The sequence below is a fragment of the Cryptomeria japonica genome, chromosome 2 (genome assembly GCF_030272615.1).
Source record: "Cryptomeria japonica chromosome 2, Sugi_1.0, whole genome shotgun sequence".
Taxonomy (NCBI): Eukaryota; Viridiplantae; Streptophyta; class Pinopsida; order Cupressales; family Cupressaceae; genus Cryptomeria; species Cryptomeria japonica.
The window spans coordinates 299,971,891-299,985,055 of NC_081406.1; positions in this window are offsets into that span (position 1 = coordinate 299,971,891).

The following is a 13,165-nucleotide window of genomic DNA, read 5'->3' on the forward strand; positions in this document are numbered from 1 at the left end:
GCTTCAATCTATCCGCAGATTCATTGCACAATTGGCTGATAAGTGTCACCCATTCACACACCTGCTACACAAGAACATCCGCTTTCAGTGGGATGACAGATGCCAGCAAGCATTTCAGGCGCTTAAAGACTATCTCATGAATCCACCATTGCTGATGCCACCAGATCCAAGTAGACCATTATTGCTCTATATCTCAGCAACAAGTACAGCATTGGGTGTACTACTAGCACAACATAATGCAGAAGGTAAAGAGTGTGTTGTATACTACATCTCTCGCACACTGGTGGGCTATGAACTCAATTACACACCTATTGAGCGAGCTTGCCTAGCAGTAATCTTGGCAGCCACTAAACTGAGGCACTATCTGTTAACACACAAGGTGCAACTCATTGCAAAGATTGATCCACTCAAGTATTTACTTAACAAAGCAGCATTGACAGGTCGCTTGGCCAAATGGGTAATGATTCTAAGTGAATTTGACATCGAGTATGTGGACCGTAAAGCTATCAAAGGGCAGGTCATTGCAGATCAGTTGGCCGATGCACCACTCATAGGCGATCATCCTCTCATTTCCAATTTTCCAGATGAAGAGATATTCATGATTACAGAAGCACAATCATGGAAATTATACTTTGATGGTTCATACACTAGGCACGGCTCGGGGGCAGGCATTCTGTTTATCACACCTCAAGGTGATAGCATCCCGAAGTCTTACAGGCTCACATTTCCATGCACAAACAACATAGCAGAGTATGAGGCCTTGATCACAGGACTCAGATTACCCATACAATGGAAATTAAAAGAACTACAAGTATATGGCGATTCCCAACTAGTCATTCGACAAGCAACAGATGAGTATCAGACCAAAGATGATAAACTCATGCCATACAAGCAAATGGTGGACAAACTAAAGACATCATTTACTACTATCACTTTTGAGCAGATACCAAGAGATCAGAATCGAGCTGCTGACGCTATGGCTACCATCGCATCTCTACTAGATCTTCCACAGAATTCAACACGCTACGAGTTCTTGGTAGAACAACTTTGGATCCCCGCTTATGATATCCCCGAATCTGAAATGATATGTTGCCTTGTTGGTTCTGAATCCCCATGGTACGGTGAGTTCTACACCTATCTCCGCGATCACACCCTTCCTCCCAACCAATCAAATAACCAACGTAAAACCTTCATTCGCCAAACTGCTCGATATACCATTATTGCCGAAACCCTATACCGACGCGGTCTTGATGGTACTCTCCTTCGATGTCTAGAACAAGGTGAGATAACAAAGGCTTTGGAAGAGGTACATGAAGGAATTTGCGGGACTCACTCAAGTGGTCCATCACTAGCCAAGAAGATCATGCGAGCTGGATACTATTGGCCATCTATGGAAAAGGATTCCTACTACTTTGTCAGGAAGTGCAAAAAATGTCAAGTTCATGGCGACTTAATACATGCACCAGCTCAAGAACTACAACCAATCACAACACCGTGGCCTTTTTGTCAATGGGGTCTTGATCTTGTGGGTAAAATCCATCCATCTTCATCCAATGGCCATAAATTCATTATTACCGCCACCGAATATTTCACCAAGTGGATCGAAGCTGTTCCACTTACCCAAGTCACCGGCAAGCAGATCGCCTCATTCATCCTCAATTACATCATCTGCCGGTATGGTGTGCCCATGTCCATTGTCACAGATAACGGTCTTCCTTTCAAAAATCAGGATGTTCGTGAGCTTTGTGAGAAATTTCATATCCAACACCGCTTTTCCACTCCCTATTACCCACAAGGCAATGGTCAGGCCGAAGCATCCAATAAAAACATATTGAGGATCCTAAAGAAGACAGTCAATGATGTCGGTCGTGATTGGCATGTTCAATTGAATCCAGCGCTATGGGCATATCGAACTAGCATTCGAACCCCTACAGGTGCAACTCCTTATTCATTGGTCTATGGTGCAGAAGCTATCTTGCCTATTGAGGTCGAGATACCATCATTAAGGGTTTCCTTGCACAATCTCATTGATGATGACGCATACAGAGTCTCACGCCTTCAGGACTTGGAGCTACTTGATGAGAAGCGACAAGCTGCATACAATCACCTCAAAGCCTATCAGCAGCGCATGAGTAGAAGCTACAATCACCGAGTTAGATCTCGTACATTTGAGGTAGGTGATCTTGTTCTTCGAGAAAATCCTCGCAACCAACCAAACAGAGAACATCAAGGCAAGTTTGAATCAAACTGGTTGGGCCCATATGTTGTCACTGCTGTATTCGGGTCCGGGGCATATCAGTTGGCTACATCAGACGGAGAACCGCTCGCAGATCCAATCAATAGCATGCACCTCAAACGGTTTTATACCTAAGGTGTACAAGGCATCAGGCTCCCCTGCATATCAGAAAATACCAAAAACATTCAGAAAAATGTCCTAAAGAAAATACCAAAAACATTCACAAAAATGTCCTAAAGAAAATACAAAAACATTCAAAAAAAGTAAAGAAAAATCATGCATCCAAACGGTGAACAAACACTCCGGTGGCACCTTGGGTAAGAACGATGGTGAAAACCTGGCAAACAGGCGCCACTCGTAAAGGCTATGGCTCCATTATCTTTCAGACTTGTGGCGATCACATCTACTTCATACATACATCCATCCATCCATCAACCATGGCTTGTTATTCCTCTGCAATTATGATAGTACTCCATACATCTTGCATCCCGCTTTTTCATAGTCATGTCTAAAACTGGGGGCAATGCCTTTAACCTATTGATGGAAGTGGATTCTACATTGTCTTATATATATCATTACGCTCTTCATTCAGGCAATCATCAGAAAATATCAAAAACATTCAAAAATGACTCTCAAAATACCAAAAACATTCAAAATTGTTTCACAAAATCCAAAAAACATCAGAAAAACCATCAAAAATCACACAAAAACATGGCAACACCTTGTACATATTTATCCGATCAGATACAAAATAAACATTGACAAACTACTCACACAATGACCATTTACCAAACAACCACACAATCCACATCAACAATCCAAAACTGTCTTTAAAACAAGGATGCATCCTTCCTTACCAAAACAAAGACAAGATGATGTTTTCTTTGACAAGAAAATTCTGTTAGGCTGTCAAATACTTGGTTGATTTGTGAGTAATTCATTTGTTTATCTGTATCGGGATCTTTTCAACATTGTTTTGTATCGTTTGTGCATTATTTCCGATGAAGTTCTGGGGCATGTACTAATGGTGTCTACGTGGGAAGTTCACCAAGCTACGTGATCTTATGCCAAATGCAGTCATAGATCACTACGGCTTGCTGACTACAGCGTATACCTCGACCATATGAGCATGAACCATTACCAAGGATCCTTATTCTTTATTCTTTATGTATATACTATTTGTTTGCAGGTACAATGCTCATTCTTTGGTTCCTCCTCATCCAATTTGGATAAAGGTTTTTATTTCTTAGTACGGTATGCACTTGTCTCAGGATATGATCAGCCTAAGATCAAGTAGGACGATCCAAGTCATGCATGAAAGGAGATAATCCTTATCTGTTCCACAAGCAATACTCAGGTCAACTTGATCCATTATATCAAGTTGCTTGTATTAACTTGCTATATCAAATCCATGTAAGAAAGACTCTGGTCATCTTGAATCTTTATGTCAAGTTGCTTGTATTTTCTTACAACATTTTAAAGCTCAATGATGAAAAATAATGCACCATGGATCATCATTCCATCTCATTTGTATATATTGCATTCCGTTGCATTCCATCCATCCATACATTCATAAATAGCTGCATATCATTCATACATAGTAATGACAATGGATACTCTATTTTCCTCTTCTTCCATAGGAATGTAATAGGTCCTCCATTTCTTCTATCTAACATTGCACCCCCCCCCACCCTCCCCATCTCAATAATCAGCATCACATACCCTACATCGTGTCCCAATCAGCCTAATCAAGCCACGTTCATCACCATCCATCTCTAAATAGGAGGGATTGTGTTTCCTATGCTAAGTCATCCAATAAGCCAAACAAGTTACTCTCTCTGCACAGGTACCTCGACTCACACACACCTAGACTATCAACAGATACTCTGATCAAGTATCTTCGGGTCTCAACAGGTAATCGATCATGGTAATCCTAGACTACATCAGGCATTTATCATAATGACCTAGTCTCAATGGGGCTGCCATGATTCCCCACAACCATCCATCACATGCACACACTATCAATTGATCAACCAATCAAACACAATCCAACAGACAATTACATCAATTGTCTACGTCTCAACGAGTATTTTGCTTCATATACCTTGACTTCATCGGGCAATTACATCAATTGTCTAAGTCACCATCAGGTCACTTTGATTCACTTACTCAGACTTTATCATGTTCAAGCGACCAACTGACATCAACTGTCATGCTTTGACTTGACCGGAGCAATTAAACCGATTGCACCAGATTGTCCAAACAATTTTGATCAATTGTATAGCATCAATCAAAACCCCACACTACATCTGCTATGTATCTCTTGCATGACCTCAGGGTACTCGCTGGCTTGTTGTTTCTTCATATTCACTCCATTTTCTCCCATTCTTTCATCATTAGTTCTAATTTCTTCTATTCTACATCCCCTCCACTTTTCATTCTTTTTCGAGAGATCGCCCGATTTTTCAAAAAAATTCGGCCCATCTCTCGAGGGGGCATACCACCCATTAAATTTACATTTTATGGGGCATTTCTTCACACCTATTTTTCTTTCTTTGAAACGATGCGATAAACTGCACCGTCTCAAAGAGGGGCAAATGTAGTCACATAAATCTGTCCACTTAATTAAATGAATACTTAGTATTTATTTGATTATTTAACCATCAATTAATAATTAATTAAATTAATATTTAATTAATTCATCTTAACCCTATTCTCCTATTAATTAAATAAATTATTCAATTTATTTGATTTAATTCACTTAACCAAATTCAGACCATTAATTAAATAAATAAATCATATTTATTTAATTAAATCTTCTCTCACATTTAAATAAATTAATATTTATTTAAAACCCCCAAAATCCCACCTCTCACATTTAAATAAATAAATCATTTATTTAAATCACCTTTATCCTCCACCCACTTGTATTTTCCTACAAATACAAGTTGCACAATTATTTTAAATAAATAATTTATTTAAATCACCTTTATCCTCCACCCACTTGTATTTTCCTACAAAAACAAGTTGCACAACTATTTTAAATAAATTATTTATTTAAAATCCTATTTATCCTCACCCACTTGAAACCTTTAATGGTTTCCCTTAAAGTAGTCAAACTTGATGGCTTTAAAGTCTTCAAACTTGATGGCTTCCTTCTATAGTCTTCTTAAGACTTTAATGGTTTTCCTTAAAGTCTTCAAGCCTTTAATGGTTTCCCTCAAAGTCTTCAAGCATTTTAATGCTTTATCTTCTTTTTCTCATTTAAATAAATTAATATTTATTTAAATATTTATCCAAATGCAACTTACACCATTTAATTGAAATAAATGATTTTATTTTAAATTGAAAATACCAAAATTTCTCCCACTTACATTTTCCTACAAAATCCACTTGTATGCCTAAACCCCTTCTAGATTCTTCTAAACCCTTCCTAATTAGCCTAATCCATCCCCTAAATATTGTCACATTCCTAAGCAAATTGGAGTCACTTCTCAAAGACTCCAAAGTCTTTGAAAAGCAATTAATGCTTTGTGTGTTCAACAAATTAACCCTCAAAGTCTTGGATAACCTTTGAAAGCTTCCAACCTTCAACCACTTAATCCCCAAAGTCTCCAATAACCATTAATGGTTAATTCAACCCTCCCACATGGTTAAAACATTTGTTTTGACTCAACCTCTACCCAACCCAAAGGTCTCATCAGGCCATTAATGCTTTGACCATGATTATCTCTTAAACATTTGCACAAAGGTTTATCCTTGGATTAACTCTTAATCCAGTGGGTAATCTTAATTTAGACTTGACCCTTGCCTTCTAGATAACCATGAGGTCTTCTCAGGCCTTTAATGCCTCCAACCTCTTCTCTCAACCCAATCCTATGTTGAAACTTGTCACCATTTTATTGGTGCCAATTGTGCACATGGATCCCCAACTTTCAATCCTAACCCTTGTTAAGATTGCTCAATCTTAACCCTTCATTTCCCTATTTCTTCTATAAATAGAACCCTTCTCCTCAAGCAAAAAGAGAAGCATTTAGAGTATTGTTGTTATACTGGCATTAGTATAGAGCTTTTTCATAGCATCACTATCTACTCTTGCATAGTATTTGCTTATCATATTCAACCATCTTGAATCTCCATATGGCATCCATGGCTAGTGCTAAAAGCTGAGAGCTACACTCATTTGGGACTTGGAGAGGAGAGGAACAAGGGAGGAGCAACTATGAGCATCTTGATTAGCTATTTCATTCTATGTTTATATGCTTTCTATTTCATGCTTAATATCTCTCTTGATATGCCTGTTTAGGATAATCTTTTGTTGCTAACACTAACGTTTGTTTCTTGTGCTCTTGTGTGTGTTGCCATCAAACAGATTTTCTAATCCTTTTTGCAGAGCATCAATACATATGTTGTTATATGAGGGACAGTAGTTGGACATTTGGGGATTAGAGCTCCATGTTAGTGTTTTTCACTGTAATGGCATTAAGAAGCCAATCCAATTATGGACTTCAATTTGAAACTGTGGTTATGAGTACTCCCAAGCTCCTGTGTTTGAGCAACACTTTGTCAAAAGAATCTACATTGCCTATAGCATTGAGCTCCCAAGGTTGACAAAGCAAGTGATGAATTTCCTAAGGTCAAAGAGAAAGGAGTAGGAACTCAAGGCCAACATTGATCACAATTGGGTAGATTGGTGCATAGCTAAGCAATATACATACATTAGGGTATATGGATTTAGTGGTCAGCCTCATGTGTTACCTTTCATTGTGCCAAATAGACTGGTTCCTTTAGAAATTATATGACAATTATTTGAAGCCTTTGCCCCTTTTAGAGAGCAAGCCAAGGGGTCGTTTCTTCCAGTATACTTGAAGATTGGTGATTATATTATTGATATTGTTAAAGGTTATGAACAGACTAAAGAATTGTTAAATTCTTTTCATTCACCAATTGCATTAACATCATGGCAGTTTGAACCCAGGGGATATTATACTTATGCTAAGAAAATTGCTACATTGGGAGCTTATTATCATGATTTTTTGTTGAATGAGGAACTAATGAGAAACTGCTAGTCTTATGAAGAAGTAAAAATAAGAAGATCTTCTTATTTTAAGATGCAAAAGATTGATAGCAGAAAAAGGCTTAAGGACCCATTTTTCTTAGGCTTATTTCCAGATGAAAGGGATAGGGTTAAGAGGATGGAGTTATTCATTCAAGATGCTAATGCTATTTTGGCTAGTTTGTCTATTATCTCTCCTGCATCCCCAAGTCCCTCTATGTTCAAAGTAAGAGGGCCAAAGGTGGCTTCACCTTTAGCTCAAATGTCTCTGGCCCCATCTACTAGTATTGCAGTATCACAAGGAATTGATGAGGGATTGGAGAAACAAGAGAAAGAGATGGTGCAAGAAGTAAGGTTGTAGCCCTATGTGTCTCCTAATGAACATAATGATGACATCATGGATATAGTAGATTATCTGATTGAATATATGAGGGGAAAAGCCCCAGAAACATTATTGTCTGATGATGAATTCATTTGTTCAAAAGAATTCAAGATGTTTATTTACAAAAAGAAAGGAAGGGAATTAATTGGCAAATAGGTTGATATTCCTATGGAGCACTGTGAAGAATATAACAAGAAGTTATATGAGGATGTAAAAGAAAAACTAAAGAATATAACACTTAAAGGAAGAGAGATGTTGAAGAAGGCTAGTTGTTAATTCCAGGGTTCGACCTTGCATCATGCGTTGTTTTTGATAACTTGAGAAGATACAAAGGTGTTGATTGTAGTTTAACAGATGAGGTGTTAGACAAGTTGTGCTTTGGACCAGATTTCAAGCCCTCAAACAAAACTCTTTCAATAGTGTGCTTGTATCTAGAAGGTAAGAGACCAACCATAATAACTGACCCACAACAAATTTTAGGGTAGTTTATTGTATACAAGCTTAAAAGCATTTCAGCCATTGAGGTGGTAGACTTAAATGTAAATACAACCTTGTTCAATAGAGAAAAAGTAGAGGAACAAGATCAAATAATTATAGAGCTCGGGAAGGAGAATAATGACTTGAGAGAGACACTAAAAGTGTCTTCAGGTAGAGGCCTCTTATTGGAAGCAAAGGCCACATCTTCAAATATATAAACTGATGTTATTTTTGAGAAAGGGGAAAGTAAAGAAGCAGATTAGGACCCAACAAGAAAACGTGTCCTTAAAGAAAGACTAGGAAGTTCAAAATGGCTCAAAATTTAATTAAAGCCAAACTCCAACAAATGCTGCCACATATGTAGCTTATGTGGATGAGGTATCAAGAGATTGACCAAATCATTTAGAGAGAGAAAAATGGCAATCCATTTGAAGCTCAAGTAATAAAACACTTGTCAAAAAAGCAACAATTATTTTATTGTTTACATGAATATTTAGAGAATGTTGAGAATGAAGGTGAGAGGCCTTGGGAAGGCATGATTGATGAATTGAAAACCACGATGTCTGAGGTAGATTCACTATTGATCGAGCATCACAAATTTTATGGACACATAACGAAATCTCTTGCTAGATTCAACAAATTACTGGGCATGTAACTCCTCCACCATTTGTTAAGGACATTGGGGAGGATAGGATAGAACAGGAATGGAAAGTTGAACTTGGAAAAGTTCTTCTACATAATGTAATTGACAAAGTAACAAATGATGCAGACAAGTTAGATAAGAACTTGCATAAATAGTTGGATGGCCTATACAAGCTTAATTACAATGTTAGAATTCTAAATAGACAAAATGCAACTATGGAAAGTCTGGTTTATAATGCTCATCTATATGCCTGCAATCAGTTCTTGTTGAAAGAAAAGTGAAGAGAAGAGCACTTGATAGAAAATTTTAGTGCCTTGGTCATTTCTCACCAAATATAATGTAATTGACAAAGTAACAAATGATGCAGACAAGTTAGAGAAGAACTTGCATAAATAGTTTGATGGCATATACAAGCTTAATTACAGTGTTAGAATTCTGAATAGACAAAATGCAACTATGGCAAGTTCGGTAATGCTCAACTATATGCCTACAATCAGTTCTTGTTGAAAGAAAAGTGAAGAAAAGAGAACTTGATGGAAGATTTCAGTGCCTTTGCCATTTCTCACCAGATATAATTTGTCTTATTTACATGTCATTTCCAATAGGACCCGCAAGTGCTAGCTCACCTTCAGATTTGGTTTTTTATCCAGCTCAGCATGAATATGTTAACACCCTAGAAATCATGTCAGGAGTAATAATTAAAAGTCACGGGCTAAGTTATTTCCATACTCATGTATTTTGGGTCATGTAATTCTCTTGACATATTCTTTTGTGAGCAAGTTGAATTTTGACACATGGAAAAGTAACCCAAAGCTTGTTTCTCCCTTGTGTTATAAAAGGGAATTCAAGGTTACTTTATAGGGATTCTAAAATTTTGTAAGGGGCAAGTTGATAGAATAGAAAGCTCTTTTGCTTAGTGAATTTCACAGAGTTTATTATTGAGGAATTGTATGGTTGCAGATTTGAGAGATTAATGAAAATATCGCTATGGATTGTCTCCCATATTATTCTCTTTTTGTCATATGAATTTGTTTATCAAGGATAGATGATTTTTTATTTGTGAATTTCTCATGAATGTGTGATGCACAAATAGGGTTTTCTTCAAGGAAAGAATGAAAACCCATTTGTGTTTTATAATGACTTTAAAAGGATGATGGTGATTAGATAAGTATGATCCATATTGTTGGCATGATGATTGTAATGTATTCATCATATGTTGTCATTGATGAAACACTCACACACACACACACGCGTGTTTATATTGTCTACCAGTGTAACTTCAATTGTTTACATTGTCAACCAATATACATAGTGGTTAATCTCTAACCGATACTTGGTGAGCCGGTATGTGCATAAGAGACAACCTGTACTCAAGCCGGTATTTGATTGTTCCAACTGGTATTCGATAATTTTGTGATGAGTTACTAGCACCGACTGCTTAGAGGTATTTTTGTGATGAGTTATGATCACTTGTCTAGATACACTGCACCTAGGAAATTATGTTATGATTTCTTAAGGCCGACATGAAATCATAATGTCTATATATTGACATCACAATGAATTATTTCATATAAGTGAAAGTGTTATGTTGTGTGCGAAAGTGAAAAAGAGTTAAGTTGAAGACTATGCAGAAGAGCGGTGTTGAATATGTTTAGAAGGATATAATCAAGCAAGTATTGTGCTACTCAGAACAGATCAAACCAATCCTGTTGTTTTCTAATAATTACAGCAGAATCAAATCCCCTAACCGGGTAAGCTTTAACAAGATTCAATGTATAAATCCTCTAACATGGTGATCCATTAGTTTGGATTCAAAAATCCTCCACCGAGGTTACTACTAATAGGGTACTACCTTTGACAAGGTATAAGCTTCTAATCAAACTTTGGGATCTCTAACAAGATTTGCTCCTAGCAGAGCACTTTGCAGACCTTAACCATTCAGTTATCTATTACTGCAGATAGTTAACTTGTGAGTTCCATCTCACCGTGGTTTTTACCTATTTGGGTTTTCCACGTACCAAACACTTGTGTTATGGTGAATGTTTTACTTATTGTGGATGTTGTTATATCATTTTGGATTACATGCATTGTGTTTAAAAGCTTTGTTAAGTTCATCTACTGGTTAGTGTTTGAAGTAGTTTTACTTTTGGTGTCAATAATTAACCCCCCCCCCCTCTTAGTGCTTTTCAAGTCCATCACATATGTATGATAATTGGATGCATTTGTAATGCATATGCATTTACAATTATATATGTAACCTTTATCAAATTCATTGAATATGTGACTATGTTCCAATAGATAAGGCATTGGTTCCCGTAGTATGTATTTTCAGTAACCAAATTGAAATCAAAGAAAATTTCTTTTATATTTGTTGTAGGTCAGAATTAGAATAGGAGTTTCACTCTTAGGAATGCATTTAATGATATGCACTCATAATGGAGCCAATTTTGAACAAATTCATATGTGTTCTAAATTATTTTACTGAGAGTTATCTACTTATAGGCAATATTTATCATTACTTGTTTTAGATCTACCAATATTGCAAAGGTTTACCCACTTGGGTCTTGCAAAGCCCAAAGAGTAGAATAATTACTTGTATTTGTAAGTAATTCTTGTCAAGAGGTCATTTGTCTCATATTTTTGTTGATAGGAGAAGGCTATTTCTTAGGAAATCCTGAGGAAACAAATGAAAGAACCAACATGCCCTTTGTCAATATTGTCAAAGGGGGGGAGATTTGTTGTGAGATTATGGGAGAGAGTTTTCGTAAGATTATTGGAGAGAGAGTTATTGTGAGATTATCAATTTTCATTGGTGTTGATGTTTATTGGTGTTGCAATCAATGACAAAGGGGGAGATTGTTATTAGCATGAGCTTGTATATTTGTTATTGATGTCAAACCTAGTTATTTGGATGGATATTAGTCTAGATATACTTTGTTGGACCTTGGATATCTCAATGGATATTGGTTTGGATACTCTTTTGGTGTTGGTTGTGTCATCTTGTATTCAGGGTGGTTCAAAATGCTTTTGGTGCCCTTTATCCATATGTTGTTAATTGCATTGCAGTTTAGTGGATCATGTTCTTTTAGTTTGGATATGTGCTGGAAGATGTGTTGAGATGTTTACTTAGGTATCACTTTGGTTTGTGGAGATTCGCATGGAGTAATTTGCATTGGAAGTGGTTATTTGGCCAACTAGTTGATCATATCTACACGTTATGCTTTGTAACATCTTTTGGAATATGTGTTAGCACGTGCGGATTATCGGATCATTCATGAAATAATATATCATGATATTTTTGGTTCCCTCTTTCTCCTATAGTGGACCAATCTAGGCATTTTAGGTTTGAGTAGCTTATTTGGTGTAATATTGCCTATTTTGTTTTGATCGACCCTTGATTAGGATTTCAAAAGTGTTTCTCATATATAAGATGTGTGGAAGGATGAATTGAGTATGGATGGAAAGTAAATTGTGTGAGAAGTGTATGCAAATGATTTGCAAGTGTTGGATATTGTTGGCATATGATGAACGGACATGTTAATATGATGATAATGTATGTTGTCATTGATGTCAATTAGTGAAAGTGAACCGGTATGCAGATTGGAAGAAGACAGTAAACCGGTGTTGGGGCTTCACTTAGTGTGACTATTGGTTGGTAGTCTCTACTTTAGGGTTTCCGGTTTGGCAATCCAGCTTGTGCGATGAAACCAAAGACATCCTATGATGAGTTAGATAAGAGATGAGAATGAGATCGAGGTGCCACATCAGTTTTGTGTGCATGAAGGATTTCCTTGAGGATCTTGCATGTGAAGATCGATTGCATTAAATGTCTACCTCAGGAATGAACATTCTTCTTAGCGGTATGCGAAGAGAGCATGATGGGTTACTGATTCCCATATGTGGTGAAGAATGGACGATGCAGATTGTCTTGTGATATGTTTGAAATTGCATTGCTCTATGCAACATTTTTGGATGGTCAGGATTGGACCGCTTGTATTGTAAACCTAAGATGCTTAGGGTTTAGGGTTTATGCTATCGACCTAACTGCTATCTATAAGGTTGATGATGTTTGTTGTTGTAAGTTGTTGGAAAATGTTGTGTGTGTATTCGAGTGATGAGATACTTGCCAGACCAGTAAGAGGAAAACTGGAGAGTGTGATTGCAGAGTAGAGGAAATGAAAAGGATCTGCCTTGGCATGTAGTGATGTTATCAGATCAAAGTTTTACATGTTGTCTTCTAACCATTTCAACAGTTGGAAAATCCCTTTACCAGGTAGCTTTAATAGGCTTATTATAAATCCTTTAACTGGGTGACTCAAGATCATTGAGTTCTTCAAATCCTCTAGCGAGGTAACCTCTAACAAGGTTTCA